Source organism: Petaurus breviceps, unplaced genomic scaffold (genome assembly GCF_028583685.1).
Source record: "Petaurus breviceps papuanus isolate PSGF00001 unplaced genomic scaffold, PetGlider_PUasm1.0 186, whole genome shotgun sequence".
Classification (NCBI taxonomy): Eukaryota; Metazoa; Chordata; class Mammalia; order Diprotodontia; family Petauridae; genus Petaurus; species Petaurus breviceps.
Genome location: NW_027185798.1, coordinates 4,890,366 through 4,908,829, shown reverse-complemented (window position 1 = coordinate 4,908,829; position 18,464 = coordinate 4,890,366).

The window sequence follows — 18,464 nt, the reverse complement described above, 5'->3', positions numbered from 1 at the left end:
GAGAGAGGAGGGGAGGGACATCAGAACACAGTAGATGTTTAATAAAAGTTTGTTATTGGGGCAGTTGGTTGGCACAGTGAATAGAACAGCAGTCCTGGAGTCAGGAGGATTAGAGTTCCAACCTCAGACACTTGACATACTTATTATCTATGTGACCTTGGGCAAGTCACTTAACCCTAATGGCTTTGTCTTCCCACTCCAAAAAAATTGTTTATTGACTGTTTGGGAGAATATAAAAAGGAGACTGGGAAGGCAGAGAAAGAAGAGATGGAAGAGTTTTCAGAGCATCAAAACAAAATGGTAATCTAGCTTAGTCTTTGAGTTTGTCACAATAGTTTCCTCATCTGTAAAATAGGGATAATAATAGCACTTAACTCACAGGGTTGTTATAAGAATCCAATGAGACAGCATATGTAAAGTGCTTTGTAAACCTTAAAACACTCTGTAAATGCTAGCTAGCCATTCGCCTCCCTTGGCCTCACTTGTCCTCAGTTTCCTCCTCTATAAAATGCTGGGTTGAACTGGCTGAACTCTGAGGTCCCTTCTGGGACCCAGGATCCTTTGAGTCTTGAGGTGTGGTCCCTTTGTCCAGCTGTTCTTCTCCATGCACTGATCTGACCAGGTCATCCTGGATTTTAAATTCCCTGTTACTCACCAACCTCAAATTTCAGGCTCAGTGCCTAGACCTCACTCCAAGCATCAAAGTCCTGGGATTCACTTGTGGTATATTTTTTCTTAAAAACATGAACTCCCAAAAAGGAATGCAAGCCCTCCCAGAGGGCAATAATTACATGCATTCTCCCGGTTAAGGCTGGTGACAAGCAAAGGAGCCAGCAGCCCCTGGATTGATCTGGTGCTTGACCTTGCCTCCTTTTATTCTGAGGCTGGCTTGCTTAATTAAGAGCTTTCCATGGCTCCCCTATGTCTATTGGACCAAATACTGATTCTCTCTCCTGGCATTCGAGACACTCCATAATCTGACCCAATTAATCAATAGGCAAGCATGCATTAAGAGCTTACTGAGTGTTAGACACTGTGCTGACCCCAGAGGCCCAAAGAGGGGAAACACAACAGCCCATGATCCCTGCCCTCAAGGACCTTCCCCTCTTGCTCAGCAGGCTTGCCTTCCGTTCCTCTATATCTCCTCTCCTCCTCTCCATTCAAGCCCTTCTCTTCATTGTTCTCACACATTCCACATTCATTCTGATCTCTACCTTTGCTCACAATGTTGCCCTTATTTGGGATGCTCTCTTCCCTCTTCATTTATTGTCTGACTAATTCTTTTTTTTTTTTTCAATAAAGGCATAGGCATAGAGAATTCACAGGGAGAGAAGGCCCACTATCAACGAGATCAGCCCTGGTGTACAAGGCAGAGGCAGCGAGTTATCCGCAGCAATGGGAAACGGGGGGAAAGACCGGGGACACACAATCAGGTACCAAGGGCAAGACGTGAACCCAGGTGTTCTGACCTCCAGTACTGGCTCTCTGTCTATAATACTCAGCTAGGTAAATAGTCAATGCTTGGTTAATTTCCTTACATAAACAGCCTGTGACTGTTACATACACATGCTCATACATGTACACACACTCATACACGTACACACACACATACCAGGTCACCTAGCCTCCTGGAATGTCAGAATATTATGCCTCAGATGGCACTTGAAAAAGGAGTGTTAATAAAAAGCCAGGCATCACAGCAGGGGAAGGTGTGAAGGGAGGACTTGGGAAGTCTGAGAGGGGAGCAAGACGCATTCTCTGTGCAATGGCGTGGCAGTGGGGATGGCCAGTTGTCTACTCGAAATGATCTTCAGGGTTTGTGAATAGGTGTAATATGAAATAAATGAGATAAAACAGGCTGTAAATGGGCCGCGTAAAGCTCCAAATGACAAGCTGACGCATCCTTACCCATCCTAGAGGCAACAGGGAGACCATGAAGGTCAGAACTTTGCCATAGGAAGGTGATTTAGGCAACTTCCTCAATAACTCTAAATGCTCTGTTTGCCATTCAAGGTCCTTCCTAACCAATTCCTTCCTGCCTTTCCAGACTCCTTACACCCTGCTCCCCAAAACGTATTCTTTAATCCAGGCACACCAGCCTCCTGGCTGTTCCACCAATAAGACCCTCCATCTCTCAGTAATTTTTTGCCTGTCCCCCATGCCTAGGATGCTCTTCCTCCTCTTCACTGACCACTGACCTTCCCAGCTTCCTTTAAATCCCAACTAAAATTCCATTTCCTATACAAAGCAGAGCTATGACTGAAGATCATTAATTTAGGGGTTGAAGAGACTTCCCAGGACCTCCACTCCATTCCTCTCATTTTACCAGTGAGGAAAATGAGGTCCAGGGACATTAGATTCATTGCCCAGGGTCACAAATTAACAAGTATCCAAGATGGGATTGGAAAGCATATCCTCTGATTCCAGTCAGGAGGCTGGGCTTCAGATAATCACGGCTATCAATGAATATTTTTAAGCAGAGGACTGAGCACGAGAAGACTGTTGGTTTGGGAAGATTCATCTGGTGTCTTCACACTTCCACACAACTCTCCATGTGTATTTCATGGAGGAGAGTTCATCATCATATAATTAACATGACATGATATAAACATAATATAGCACAGCATAACATAGTACAATGCAGTACAATACACTATAAGGCAATATGATTAACATAACAATGCATAATATATTCACTTACATATTCTATCATATGTAGTCATATATATATATATATATATATATATGGCTATATCTATTTCTACCCAGATATAGATACAGCCAGGTATCAATTTTGATTTAGATATATGCCTTAGCATCTCGAGGTTGAGTGAATTAACTGCCCCCACCCTTGCCAGTCATTGGGGGCATTTTTTAAGAGTTCAGTCCAGGAATATTATTTCAGGTTCAGAAAAGTGGGGTAACAGCAGGGAAGATGGCAAGATAGCCAGAGCAGCTAGCTGGGATTTGAAACATGGCTTAATCTTAACAATCCAGGACCGGCTATATGTGAGCCCTGAGCTGTTGAATGTCTGTGCTTTTCTTAGAGCACTCATATTTTCTCTTGCATTCTAATTATTTATGCACATGTCTTATTACCCTATGGAGATGCCCTTGAGGGCAGGGACTCTGTCTTTATAGCCCCAAAGCCTTCACATAGAAGGTGCTCAAGATAGGAAGAATGGGGTGGGGGGGTGAATGGAGACATGACTTTCAGGCAGACAGAGCCTACGTGATGGGGGTTTTATGTCTAAATCCTTCCCGCCAACCTTTGCTCATTTAAGCTTCCCTAGGCTCAGGACTCTCCCACAACAAATGGAGGAATTCAGGAGATCTGGGGGCTGTTAATGAACAGCTGCTTCCAGCATGAACCAATTATTCTGCAGATAAGAGTCCCCAGAGCTGGCAGGATTCCTCAGTTCTACTGAGGCAGCATCGGTTCCAGCTCACTGCCTAATCTGAGGTGAGAAGTACTGAGAAAAGAGAAAAGCTCCAAGCGGAAGGTGGTGGGTGACTGCCTGGCAAACTATTTGTGTTTCGAAAAGTGCCTGAAATGGCAGGTAGCATCCTGCTTCACCTAATGGTCTCCCATAGGGAGTTTTCAAGGCTAGGTTTTCTTTCCTTCTGATCTGACAGGTGGCTGTCAAGGCTTATAAAGCCTTCCTCTCACATTCATCCCCTCATTTCCATTTCTCCTGCCACCATACCATTTCAGTCCCACTCCACCTCACCTGCTCAAGGCCAAACTGTTACAGCAGCCTCTTAATCTCTCTCCATCCAATCTCTCTTCTGTACAATCCATCCTAGAGCCAATTCTTCCTGCTTAATCTTATCAGAGCATGGCACTGATTATGCTCATACGTCTTTGATGGCTCACCACAGTCTATAGGAGAAAGTCATGATTCTAATCTGATGCCAGTCTACTTTCCCAACCTGATTGCATATGACTTCTTTATGGATACCCTTGATTCTAAGCTGACCAGTCACTTCAGTGCCTTCAAGGCACTGGGATATGATGATTCATTGTCCCACACCTTTGATAATAATTAGAGAGTCCTTGGGTCAGAGATTTGAGCTGGGAGGGCCCTCAAAGGCCACATATTCAAGATCTCTCATTTTTCAGATGAATAGTCTGAAGTCAGAGAGTCTGGAAGAAGTAAGTGGTCACTTGACTCAAAACCCACTCTTTCTACCACCTTCCAGATTATGGCTAGGATTTATAATGATGAATAAGGTCAACAGACTAGAATACAGTTGATTTTCATGAAGGGAACTGGGGAAAGAAAGGGAAAATATATTCATTAGTAATGAGAATGATGGGTATCAAAATCCTCTGTGCCCCTTCTCATTCCTAGAGATAAGATGTATCTTCATGATGAGGCCACCAGGCACATAGCAGTGAATTCTATGACGTAGGGAATGATCTGGCAAACGGAGGAATCGATGCCTGTGGGAGGAAGATGCAGATTTACCAATCGACCCATCAGTAAAGTCATTAAAGGACCTACTCTGCTCCAGGCACTGGGATACAGACAAGCCTAAACAGTTCTTGCCTTTCACTCTCTAGGGGCACGTGCAGAGAGATAGAAAATAGATAAGAAATCATTTGGGGGATGGGAGGAAGGTAGCAGCAGCCAGGAGATCAGGAAAGGATTTCTGCAAAAAGTGGCATTTAGACTGAGTTTTGAAAGTCCCAGAAACATAGAGGACACAGGGTAAATGCTGGGTATGGGAGATCATAGACAATTGCTGCAAAGGCACAGAGATGGGTAGATGGAATTAAATCTCTAAGCTTCATTTTCTTCACCTGAAAAATGGGCAGAAGAGTACTTATCACAAGGGCTTTGGAGAATCAAGAAATGATGTGTTTGAAATTGTCCTAAAGGTATTACTAGAGCTATTGCAGAACTATGGGAAATGCACTGACCTCTACAACAGAAGGAAAAGGCCTGGGGTAGTCTTCTCTGTATCACTAACTCACTTAGTAAGACTGGGCAAGTCACTCATGAAATGGGAGGAGCGGACGAGATAGCCCCAAAGTCCTTTCTATCTCTGTCAATAATCCTGATCTCCAAGGTTCCATCCAGAGCAAACATCCCATGCTTATCATTAAACTCATTAGCTTCAGTTTCCTCATTTGTAAAATAAGGGGAAGGGTCTGTTCAGTCATTTTCAGTTGTGGTCAACTGTCCACGACCCCATTTAGGGTTTTCTTGGCAAAGATCCCAGAGTGGTTTGCTATTTCCTTCTCCAGTTCATTTGACAGATGAGGAAACTGAGGCAAACAGGGTTAAGTGACTCATCCAGGGTCACATAGCTAATAAGTGTCTGAGACTAGATTTGAATTCCAGAAGATGAGTCTTCTGGACTCCGAGTCTGACGCTCTGTGCACCCTGGTGCCACCCATGGCTTCAAAGGTCTCTTAGAATTCTAGATTTACGTATGACCCTGTGATCTTCAAGGTTCCATCTAGGACTAATATTCAATGATTATCATTAACTTTATCACGCCTCAGTTCTCCCTCCACCCCCAACCCCTGCCAACTTTGAAAAGGGAAATTCCCACCCCAGAGTGATGTTGTAACAATCAACAATGCCATAATAATGCTGTATCTCCTTGGGGAAAAAGAAGCGGTCCACACAAGGTATTATTATGTGATAATGAGCCATTTCATGCTGTCTTATCTCTCCTGACTATTTTGTTTTCTCTTATTATGGGGCTCTGTTCTGCTGACACACATCTTCCCCACCAAGCCCTCAGCTTCTGTTAACTTCAAAGAGCACTCCAGGCACTTCACAAGTGCCCCATTGCCAGGGGGTGAGACATCTCCAAGGTGGGCTAGAAGGCACTAATTATTATTATTAGAAACTGTAATAATAACACGATGTTCTACCGAATACTTCTGCTCCTAAAGACTCATAGCACTTAATTAAAAATTAATGGGAAATTGCACACATACACACACATGAATTTCATCTTTATCTGAGAAACAGAATCCTTCCCCCCAATTGTGCAGGTCTCTTGTTTTGGCCATTTCTAAAACAAGGAATATGCCTTCAAAGTCCCTTTTTGGAGCATAGAGGTCTCTCGGCATCTGTGTTTCTCCCCATGGTGTCCTAATCACAAAAGAAATGCAGAAGCCATCAGTCATCTAATGATAATTAGCCCATGGAAACTGAAGAATGATAAGTTGTAAGTCTTATGAAGTATAATGTGAGGGGACTGCCTCTCCCCTAGTAGCTCTCATTAACTATTAAAGATAAGATGAAGAAAGGAGTCGCAGAACCACTTTCTAGTCATCTAGAGATTTGTGGCCAATTCTCATCAATGGTCGATGGTTCAACAACCAAACCATTTCATACCAGTCCTTTGGAGGCATGAAAGCCCTCTTGGAAGGGGTAAGTCCTAAACTAGGTCTTGAAAGATGAGAAGGACTTGTATGAGGGTGAAGGAGATGGATATGGACCAAGAAATGATTACGGCATGGAGACGTGGGGGCAGTGAAGACACTGACATGGATGGGCAGAGACTTTATTGGGGCTGGGGCAATAGAGAAGAGGGGTCTGGTCACAAATGGAGAGAGGCAGGTTTTCCCCCACTTGAAGCTCTAGCCGTACTGATTACAATCAGAGGATATGGATTTGAGTTTGCTACCTTTATCCTGTGTGACTTTGGTTAAATATTTCACCTCCTGTTCCTCAGTTTCCTCACCTGGAAAATAAAGGAGCTGGACTGGGTGGCCTCTGAGGTTCTTTTCAGGTCTAAATCTCCCATTCTAGGAGGAATGAGCTAGGGCAGTGGAGACAAAGGGATGGAAATAAGAGGCATTTCCAGGGATGTTGGCGCCATTTTGAATGTGAAGAACAAGGGAAAGCATCATTGAAGACTGATGCTTCATACCTGAGTGATTAAGAGGATGGTTTCTTTCCCCAGCAGCCCAACCTCCCCTCCTCAAGCTCTGACAAAAGGAACTATCAAAGTGAGGGAGAAAAATGGAGGAGAGAAGGTGGATCCCACAACCGTCACAAAGTTATGCATATAGGAGGGGCCCCAATAAATACTGGCCTGTAAAAGCCATTTCCATTTGGGTTGAGCAGGTAGGTTGAGGCACACACATATGCAGAGAATCACTGTTATTGGCTTATTCCCAGCAAACTCACTGTACCTCAGTCACAAACCACCAGCCATCAGTGAACAGCCGCCCCACCCAGATGATCCAAGGATCATTGAAAGTTTTCTCTCTTCCTTCCACGATGCCAGCACTATCTGGAAACACCTCCTCCCTTCCCCTTTAATCTCCCTTCTATGCAGGACTCTGCTCCCCATCTTTGCCTTATCCCTGCTTTGATCCTTGCCCCAGCAAAGCTGATAGAAAGGGAAAAAGACAGTAACTCCCACTGCTCCTTCTCAGTCACTCCTGGGCCAAAGTATCACAGAGGGAGTGAAGGGCAGAAGGGACCTGGAGGCTGCCTCATCTAACCATCTCATTTCACAGATGAGGAAACCGAGACCCAGAGAAATGATGGAGTAGCTTTCCCCAGGTTACACCAGCTGTTAGCCTCGGAGGCCTCTGACTCCAGAGCCAGTCCTGGCTTGACTCCTCCCAGCCTTGATAATGATGGGTCTCATGACCGTACCATAGGAGGATCAGCTGAAAGAACTGGGAATATTTAGCCTGGATTAGAGAAGATTTAGGCAGAACACTGTAGCTGCCTTCAAGTATTGGGAAGCCTGTCAGTGAAGATGGGTGAGCCCTATTCTTTTTGCCACAACGGTCAGAAATGATCCTTGGTGAGGAATTTTCCCAGGAGCTTGAACGGGAATAACGGAGACTTCTGTCCCCAGGCCTTGACTCACTGGCTTCTTAGTTCTATGACACGCTCCCCCTCTGGGGAGTTTCATTGTTTGGTCCCCCAAAATGCTAGAGGCACTTGGAGAATGCAGAAGATAAAACACTGGAGACAGAGGCAGGGATCCCCAGACTGAATCCAGCCTCAGACACTTAATAGCTGTGTGACCTTGGGCAACTCACAACCCCTCTGTCTAGCTTAGTTTCCTCAACTGTAAAATGGGGATAATAATAGCACTTCCAGGGTTGTTTTAAGGGTGGAATGAGATAACATTTGTAAAGCACTGAGCGCAGTGCCTGGCATACAGTAGGTGCTTAATAAATGTTGGTTTCCTTCCTTCCAATCCCAACGCACTCCCCTAAGAGCATAGATTTCGAGCTAGAAGCCAGCCAGCCCAACCTATTCACTTTACTGGCAAAGAACAATGCCCCAGAGAGGTTAAGTAGCTTGCTCAAGGTCACACAGGGGAGGAAAATGGCAGAGGTGCGGTCTGAACACAGATCTTCTGTCTTCATGTTGCCTCCTCTTTGCCTTGTCTTCTGTGCTGCCTTTGGGGTCAGAACTGCATGGGCCTCCAGGCTCATTTCTCCTAGCTTCAGCTTCCCCTTAGTCCAGGGGTGGGGAACCTGCAGCCTTAAGGCCACATGTGACCTGCTAGGTCCTTAAGTGCAGTCATTTTGACTGAATCCAAAATCAAAGACTGCACTTAAGGACCTAGAAGGCACATGTGTCTCTAAGGCCACAGGCTCCCCACCCCTGCCTTAGTCTATACTCGGTGAGGATGTGTTTATATAAACCCATGGGAGTGGGAGTTGTCCTACACCCACTTCACAGATGGCTTCCAGGCTTGAGGTCCATCCATGTGAACCAAAGGGAATCCATTTCAGAAAATGGCGGGTTGACAGGTGGCCTCTGAGGAAGCATGGCTGCCCTGATTCCATGAAGTTTGAGTGCTGGACAAGGCATTGTCCTCTGTGGGACGCTATCTGATTAGTCTTCCATCGTTTGGAGCAAGATTGTGGTACTTCTGTTTCCACTGGAGGGTGTTAAGAAAGGAAGGATTAATAATTGGACTAGCTGGTATTTAACTTCTCTCCCTCCTAAAAGACTTCGATTCTCATGTTCTCCTGCACTGGATCAAACACTGACCCCCTTTGAAGTCAGAAAACCTGGGTTCAAATCACTCATTTGCCACTTCCAACCACTTCTAGCTCTGGACAAACCATATAAACCTCCCTGGACCCCGTTTTCACTTCTCTGCAGTTCCCCATCTATAAAATGAGCTGGAGAAGGGAATGGCAAACCATTCCAGTATCTCTGCTAAGGAAACCCCAAATGGAGTCACAGAGAGTCAGACACGACTGAACAATTCCATAGAAATGGGAGGTTGGACTTGATGGCCTTCCAGGTCCCCGCCAGCTCTGGCTCTATGACCTAAGGAAGGTCACCTTCAAGATAAGAGAAATGCAAGCCAAGAAATCTCCTAATACCCTTCAATGGTCTGTAAAAGATGGATAGAGACAGGGGCCAGTCCTCTGATTTCCCAGGAATAGATTCTTCCCAGAGGAGGACACTCCCTCTACCGGTGCAGGTTGGCACCTCCTCTGTAACTTTCATCTTAGAACCCAGCATAACCTTTCTGTGTCACAACCTCTGGCAACCCAGTGAACTCTTCTCAGAAGAATGTTTTAAAGTCATAATATAAAATGCATAAGATTGAAAAGGAAGCCAGTGATATTAAAATACATCTTTTTTTGAGTTAACAGTCCTCAGATTTAGACCTTCTCATCACAGTGCTTTTGGAACACTGAGAGATTAAATGATTTTCCCAGGGTAACACAGCCTGTATGTGTCAGAGGCAGGCCTGGATCATAGGCCTTCCAGATTTCAAAGAAAGCGCCCTCCACTCTACAAGACTCAATCCAGTCTCGGGTGACTCATCTCTAAAATAAAGGTAATTCTACTTGCACTCCTCACCTCTCACTTTTTGTGAGAGAAACAGGGTTAAGCCTTGATGGGTCACATACAAGTGAGCAGTGAGTCATTCATAGCATTCAAGTCTTTTAAGGGCCCACAAGTGGAAAAGTAATTATATTTATTCTGCTTGAGCCCAGAGGGCTGAAGGAGGAAGATGCAGGGATTCAGATTTAGGTGTGAGGTCAGGATAAACTTCCTAAGACCAATGAGAGCTACCCCTGATGCATCTGGTGGTCTCTGGAAATGAACATAGGTAGGGTGGCTTGCTAGATCTCCTCCAAGGATGAGCACTTATCTTGTATAACATGGAGGCCTTCTTGGGCCAATGGAGGTTGATGGAGGTGGCCACCGAGGTCCTTTACAAATCTGGGATTCCATGGTTCATAGGCCCATCAATTCTGAGATGGAATGAACCTCAGAAGTCATGTGGTCCACCCCCTTAATTTTACATATGTGAAAACTGAGGCTTGCCTAAGGTCACAATTCAGTAAAAGCAACAATGGTGAGATTCAAATCCAAGTCCTCAGACTCCAAAAGGATTCAGTGCTATTTTTCTACTACAGCACAAGGCCTCATATTATACTATTCAAACTGTTGAGAAACATATCCAAACTATAACTAAAAAGAATCTGTAGAGTCCAGACAAACCGACATCACCCAAAGCCTTGAATGGTTGGAAGGATTTACATAAGGACAAGGCTTTTGGTGTGTGTTTGTTCATTGAACAGACATATACTAAACATCAAGAATGTGTATGGTCTTCTATTGCAAAAAAGAAAGAGAAATGACCTTCAGAAGGGTCACAATTTACTACAAGGGATGGGTGGGACAGGTACATAAGTAATTAAGAGTACAGAGTCCTAGCAGAAGAAATCACATAGACAGAGAAGTAAGCTGGGATGAGAAGAGCTTTGTGCTTGGAAAGCTGTTTGGCGTCCCTGGAACCGAGTTCAAATCCCATTTGACCACATACTCCCTGCTCAACCATGGGCAGGTGTCTTAACCAATCTGGGCTTCCGTGTTTTCATCTGTAAAATAAAAGGTTTGGAGGACCTGACTTCTGTGGCCTCCTTCAGCTCCAGATGTACGGTCCAGTGACTTTCTCTTATTCCAAAATGTTCACGTTTGACTAAATGTTATGTATCTGAACTTTCTAACCCATCACTATGAGTTATGTAAGCATGAAATGCAAAATATCTTGGATTTCAGTCAAATGCCTTAAAGTCTTTTTAGATACATTGGGAGCCTGCCCAGGCAGATTCCAAACAAGCTTCTGATTTTCCATCTGATTTTATGAGCTTCTTTCTTGGACTTTCCTAACCAGGAATTGCTCACCTGGAAGGCCCACAGTAGAAAGGGATGTGCCCCGTCCCAGAGCTGAGAAAAGGCCTGAATCTGAAAAACTAAACCGCCCAGGAGACTTCCCAGCCCTCCCCATGGACCAAACTTGTAGACTGTCTAGCTCAGCCCCAACATTTTACAGATAAGGAAACTGAGGCCATTTACCCAAGGTCATATAGCTTGTGAGTGCACAGAAAAGATTTTGACCCAGGTCCTTCAACTCAAGCTCTGACACTCTTTCCAATGTATTATTTCTCCAGAAGTTCTTACCCTGCAGTCTGTGAAATCCCAAGGAGGCTGTCAATGGGTTTTGGGGGAGTCAATAAATCCGATGTTTCAAAAAAAAAAAATTCAGATAACTGCATTCCTTTTTTTTTGCACATGAAACTGCAAACCTATTATATACAACTTGCTATTCCTTTTAAATTTAAAGTTATCATATAACTTTCCTGTTTTCCTTTTTTTTTTCTCTCCCCTACTCTAGAGATGGCTATCATTAGACACAAATATATATATATATGAATACACACACACATATATATATCTCCATATTTTCTCTGGATGCAAATGTTGTATTTCTTTATCAATAAGAGAAGAAATAGAAATAGAAGGAATTAGAATAGGGAGAGAGGTAATAGAACTATCTCTTTTTGCAGATGATATGGTGATATACTTAGAAAATCCCCAAAACTCAACTAAAATGCTATTTGAAAGAATAATTGTAGCAGAGTTGCAGAATACAAAGTAAATCCACAAAAATCATCAGTATTTCTTTATATCACAAACAAAACTCCGCAAGAAGAGATAGCAAGAGATAAACCCTTTAAAATCATTCTAGACAGCACAAAATGCCTGGGAGTCCACCGGTCAAAACAAACCTAAGAATTAGATGAACAAAATTATATAATAAAATCATAAACAAAGGTATAAAATTATAAAACCTTTTTATACAAATAAAATTAGATTTAAATCATTGGAGGAATATTAACTGTTCAGGGGTAGGCAGGGCCAATATAATAAAAATGACAATTTTGCCTAGACTAATTAATCTATTCAATTATGAAATAATTATTTTACTGAATTAGAAAAAATAATAAAATTCATTTGGAAGAACAAAAAATCGAGGATAGCTGTATCTCAATATAAATAGTTTCCTTTGTAATCCTACGTAATTTATTTTATGCATTTAAAGAGGTGGTTCTAGGTGGCCAGGACACTGGAAGGTTAAAAACTCCTGAGTACAAAGGGAAGCCTCAAGGGAACTATGGGCAGGGCTGGCCTGCAATGAAAGTGTAAAATAGTCAATAAACATTTAAAGCTCAGTGCCAAGAATTGTGCTAAGCACAGAGGTTACAAAGAAAGGCAAAGGGCAGTCCCTGCCCTCAAGGAGCTTACAATCTAACTAGGGAGACAACATGTAAATAACTATGCACAAGCCAGCTGTAGACAGAAGTTGGAAATGACCGTCAGGGAGAGGGCATTAGAATTCAAAAGGATTGGGAAAGGTTTCCTGGAAGAGACGAGATTTTCTCTGGAACTCGAAGAAAGCCAAGAGGCAAAGATGAAATAGAAGTTTGTCTTCAATGCCATTGCAACCCTCTTAGGACACTCCTCCCTCCTCCCCCAACACCAAGAGCCTTCCCCGTAGCCTCCCTATCCCGGTAACCGTCCCTTCCATGAGCCCACTGAAGCCCTCCCATCAGGAACTAGCCTCCAATGTCCTGTATATTTGCCCCTGGGTCTACCTGCTCCATGAATCACCAAGTCGCAGACTTTCTGCATGCATCCCATAGGCACGGCCTAGTGGCAGCAGAAAGAATTCCGAGTCGAAGGAAAGACCTAGGTCTGAATGTCCTGATTCTGTCAGTTGCTCGGCTTAGGACCATGGGCCAATCTCCCCACTGTGAGCTTCTGCTCCCTCATCTATAGAAGGAGGGGGCTGGAGGTCCATTCCCAGTCTAGAGCTGGGCTCCTATGATTGCATATAAACAAGATTTTAGAGCGAGACAGTGGCTGAGACAGATTCAGCACTCTCATTTGACAGACATGAAAACCGAGGTCCCCAGAGGGGAAGGTGCTTGTTAAAGGCTGCACAGTGGAAAAGCCAGGCCTAAAATCTAGACATCTCCCCTTCTTTCCCCATGTGGCACCAAGTCAGTTAAAGGTCCTAGAATTGCAGCCTATTAGACCTGGAACTGCAGGAGTCCTAAGGTCATCTCATCCAGTCCTCACATTTTACAAAGAAGGAAGCTGAGGCCTGGGGAAATTAAGAGTCCAAGGTCACACTGGTAGTAAGAATCAGAGGTTGAATTTGAATCCAGAGTCTTCTCTTCTTCCACTATGCCCCACCACCTCTCCCTGATTCTTGGTTTGTCTTCCTGGGTCACCTCCCCACAAACAGGAGACACGGGGCTCCCCGTTCCCCAGATTAAACCTTTGCCTCCTAATTAAGTGAAGGGGGTGGGAGGAGGGGCCTCTGGTGATCATTTATCCTTCGATTTTGGAACGATTAGCAAATTCCCCTTCCTCCCATTAGATCTGCAGGATCAGTTGGAAACAATCATAAATTCCATGATATTCATTGAGCCACCCTTCTGAGGACAGTCCTCTACCCTGGATAATTGAAAAGTCCTGGCAGAACAGCCTCTGGGAAAAACAATATTTTAGATTTTTTCATTTCAATATCTCTCTTTCTTTAGTTCCTTTAAAAATATTTCCTCCGGGGATTTTGTGTGTATAAACACTCAGGTATCCATATAGATGCAAGCCCTTGGATGCTGGAAAAGTCTTCCTGCGCTGGACTGACCAAGGCTAGACTGATGACCTGTGAAGGCCCTTCCTACACCAAGACCCTATGATGCACTTCGACCTGGACAGGATGTTAGAGGTCGTCAAATTCAACCCCTTCATTTTACAGACGAGGAAACTGGGGCATGGGCAGGCTCTGTGATGTGCCCAAGGTCGAACAGCTAGTAAGTGTCAGAGCTGGGTTTTGGACTCTGGTACTCCTCGATTTAAGGGCAGAACCCTGTCCTGTAAGCTAGGAGTTCTTAACCTGGGACCCAGGGCTCCAGATGTGAATGGGATGGGAAGAAAACAGAATCCTCACTTTTCGCTGACCTCACAGGGCGGTTGTGTATTAACATTTCTGAAATGTTAAAGTGTTACATGCATGTCAGGTATTAATTTTGTTATTGAAGGCCTGAGCCAAACTCGGAAAATCAACAGGGAAAAATTAACTGGCTCATGAAAGGTTTAGACAAATTCCAAGATGCCTGAATGAATCATTGAGGGAAAGATTATTATTAGGGAAACAGTCACAAGTCCTAGAAGAATTTGGTTCCTCTTGTGTAATTATTAGGTTCAATTCTATCTGACAGTTTTGCTGTTTGTCAGTTGGGTCTGACTCCTCATGACCCCACTTGGGGTTTGCTTAGCAAAGCTGCTGCCATTTCCTTCTCCAGTTCATTTTACAGGTGAGGAAACCAAGGCAAACAAGGTGAAGTGACTTGCCCAGGGTCACACAGTTAGGAAGTGTCTGAGTCTGAATTTGAATTCAGGTCTTCCTGACTCTAGACCTGATCCTTTATCCACCCAGCTGCCCTTCATTTGTATACATGACTCATCCCTTATACCACATTGTAAATCCCTAAAGGGTGGGAATTAAGAGAAAGTCAACCAATGAACATTTATTAAGTGAGATTAGTAGATATGATTGGACAGTGGGGTGGTTCAGTGGATAGAGTGTCAGGCCGGGAATCAGGAAGACCTGAGTTCAAATCCAGACTCAGACCCTTCCTAGCTGTGTGACCCTGGATAAGTCACTTTACCCTATTTGCCTCAGTTTCCTCTTCTATAAAATGAACTGGAGAAAGAAATGGCAAACCACTCCAGTGTCTTTTCCAAGAAAACCCCAATGGGGTCATAAAGAGTCAGCCACAACTGAAAAACAAATGGCAAAGTAGAAATGAAAACCAAGAAAAACAAATAAGCTCCCCTGGATTATTCAGGGGATTCAGAATCTATCCTCTTATTCCCCAAGAGACAGCAAGGTGCAGTAGCTAGAGAGCTGACCTCAGAGCAGGGAAACCCTGGGTTCGAGACCTCTCTGAGTCCCACTGGTTGTGTGACCTCAGAGAAGTCTTCCAGCTTCTCCTTGGTCTAGGCACCTCTGAGATTAAACAGCAGAAAAGGTGCCAAATTGAATTGGTGGAGGGGTTTCCTAATCTGGGAGATCTTTATGTCAGTGAAATGGCAGGTCTAGTCCCCTCGGCTATTCCTTCAGTAGAGGTAGCTCATTGAGGACAGATGCTGCATCAGGGTTTTTTTCTTTGTATCTCCAGAGCAGAACAGTGCACACAGGATTCAGAAGATGACTGAATCACAGAGGCAGAGGTAGAAAGAACCTTGGGCCACCTAGTTCAACCCTCTTATTCTACAAATGAGGCAGGTGAAGCCAGGGAACTTAACAATGCCTGCTGAGGTGAATTAAATTGAATCGACTCCCATTTTCATGGTGCACTGGTCCACTTTTCTCTGGTCTTCCAGAATCATCATCCTCTAAAAGGCTCAGAGTTTGAAGCAGATGAGGCACACGGATGGGAGCAAAAGTGCCCCCCACTGCCCAGAAATGCCCAAGGAACACAAGTGGAGTTGGGGAAGAGGGGGCCATGTGTCATCATCAGACAAAATGGGTGACATCTTAAGTCTGGTCTTTGTAGTCTTCTTCCTGAACACTGCATTCATAACGTCAGACAGAGTATTAGTCATCCACACTCCTGAGGCCAAGAGAACTTTCTACCTTTTTTCCCAGGAGGCTAATTATTGTCCCCCTTTGCTCATCAATTGTCAAAAATCTGTCTCTGTCTCTGTCTCCCTGTCTCTGTCTCTGTCTCCCTGTCTCTGTCTCTGTCTCTCTGTCTCTCTGTCTCTGTCTCTCTCTGTCTCTCTGTCTCTCTCTCTCTGTCTCTCTCTCTCTCTGTCTCTCTCTCTCTCTGTTTCTCTCTCTCTCTCTGTCTCTCTGTGTCTGTGTCTCTATCTCTGTCTCTCTCTCTATCTCTGTCTCTCCCTCTCCCCTCTCTCTCACCCCTCCTCACAGTCCAGATAATTCAATTATAAGCAATGGTAGAATCAGATGAGACCAAAAGACTTGGCCCTGAAATGGGCTGGACTGGGTCCACCCAGGCCCAGAAACAGAAAAGCTGTCATTTGGTTCTTCTCTCCTTTCCCAAGGCAAGGATACAGCAGGCGATGGTTTATCAAACCACAGCATCTTTTGGTCACATGTAATTCAGCTGCAACCTAAAAGTGCATCACCCTTTTCCCACTTTACTCAAAGTCAGACACTCCAGATTAAAGCCCACCTTTGATCCTAACTGCCTCTATGTCTCTGGCCAAGATGTTTACCTCTCTTGGCCTCAGGCTCCTCACCTGTACAGTGAGGGAATCAAGCTCCCTGATTTCTGAGGTTCCTTCTGGCTCTGACACTATGGTTCTAGGACGTCATGGTCTGACCCAATGATACACCCCCTCGTTTTCTTCCAGCAGCCCACATCTGGGAGCTGTGTGGAGATCTGGCTACCAGATTTTAGGGAGGATATTGAAAAATTGGAATGTGTCCAGAGGACAACCAGAATTATAAACCACTTCCATAAAAGGATTAATTGAAGGAACTGGGGGAATAGAAATGAGAAGACTTCAAAAGGAATTCTCCAAGAATTTGTGAAACAGGGATGAAGTTATCTTAGGGTAGCTAAGAACTCCAACTAGGACGGAAGTTGAAAAAGCATAATGATGTCTGATGTGAGGAATCAGGGTCTAACAAATAGCGCCGTCCAGCAGTGGAATGTGCTGCTTTGGGAGCAGGAGGGGGAGGTGAAGATAGCCATCTCTTGGTGACACCATGGGGATTCTTGTTCAGGCTGGGCTAGATGCCTTTGTTATCCCTTTCAAGTCAGATGCTGTTAGTCTTTGTCTGACCAACACACCCACCAATCCAGAGATGGTTTGTTCTGAGTCATAAGCTTTTTGAAGTTTTGTATTTGTAAAATAAACATGCTAAGTGCTCGATTCAGCTTGAACCTCTGACACAGACTAAGGTGGTCCGAGTCTTTCACCAAGGAAAGTTCTTGGCAATGTTCTTGCCAAGGAGGGAAGGGGAAGAACAGGATCTGGTACTCTGCTCCCCACAGTTCAGCCCTCCATTGGGTGACTCCTAGATTAGAAAAAGCTTGCTCATTTTTATTCCCACTCCCTGTCTCTGCCCTTTCCAAACCATTTTACACACCCAGAACTGCAAGTAACAACTACTGCTCCTGAGATAAACGTAGTGAGGAGGCGTATGTGGAAGCAAGGCACTGAGGTCTCAGGGATGGAAGTGGGTACAATTTACTCAGCAGCTTGTCCTCACTGCCAGGGACTAAGTATGACCCCCTGACTGTCCCATGCTATTTAGAACCCTGTAGATACCTGTTCTGGATTGGCCCTGTCATTCACCTGCTCAAAATCAATCAACAGTTTCTAAATGAGCACAGGATAATACCTGGGTTCAAATTCTACATCAGATGCTTACTATTACTTAGAGTAATTATGGTAATTACTATGTAGTAAAATTTAGTAATTACTAAGTACTAATACTAATTCTGGGCAAGTCAATTCACCTCTCAAGGTCTCAGTTTCCCCATCTAAAGTGATTTATGGCCTCGAAGTTAACTTCCAGGTCTAAGTCTATGATTCTTTGATGCTCTTTGGTTCTCCTCTTATGCCAAATCAGCCCCATGGCTATCCACTTGCCCAGATAGCCTTGCTTTCCCACGTCTATCCATATCATTCTTTATTTAGTTATTTAGTTTTCAACATTCATTTCCACAAGATTTTGAGTTACAAATTTTCTCCTGTATTTCCCCTACTCCCATCCCAAAATAGTGAGCCTACTGAATACCCCTTCCCCTACTCTGCTCTCTCTTATATCCTCCCCCATCCCACCCTTAACTTTCTAGTAGAGCAAGATGGAGTTCTATACCCCAGTGCCTATATATCTTATTTCCCAGTTGCATGTAAAAAGCAATTTTTTATTATACTTTATTTTTAAAACCTTGATTTCCAGATTATTTCCCTTCTTCCCTCCTCACCCACCTCCACTGGAAAGATAAGCAATTCAATATAGGTAGTACATGTGTAGTTACACAAAACATTTCCCTAGTAGATATATTGTGAAAGACTAACTACATCCTATCCTGCTACCTACTTATTCTATTTTCTACTTTGACTCTGTCCCTTTTCAAAAGTGTTTGCTTC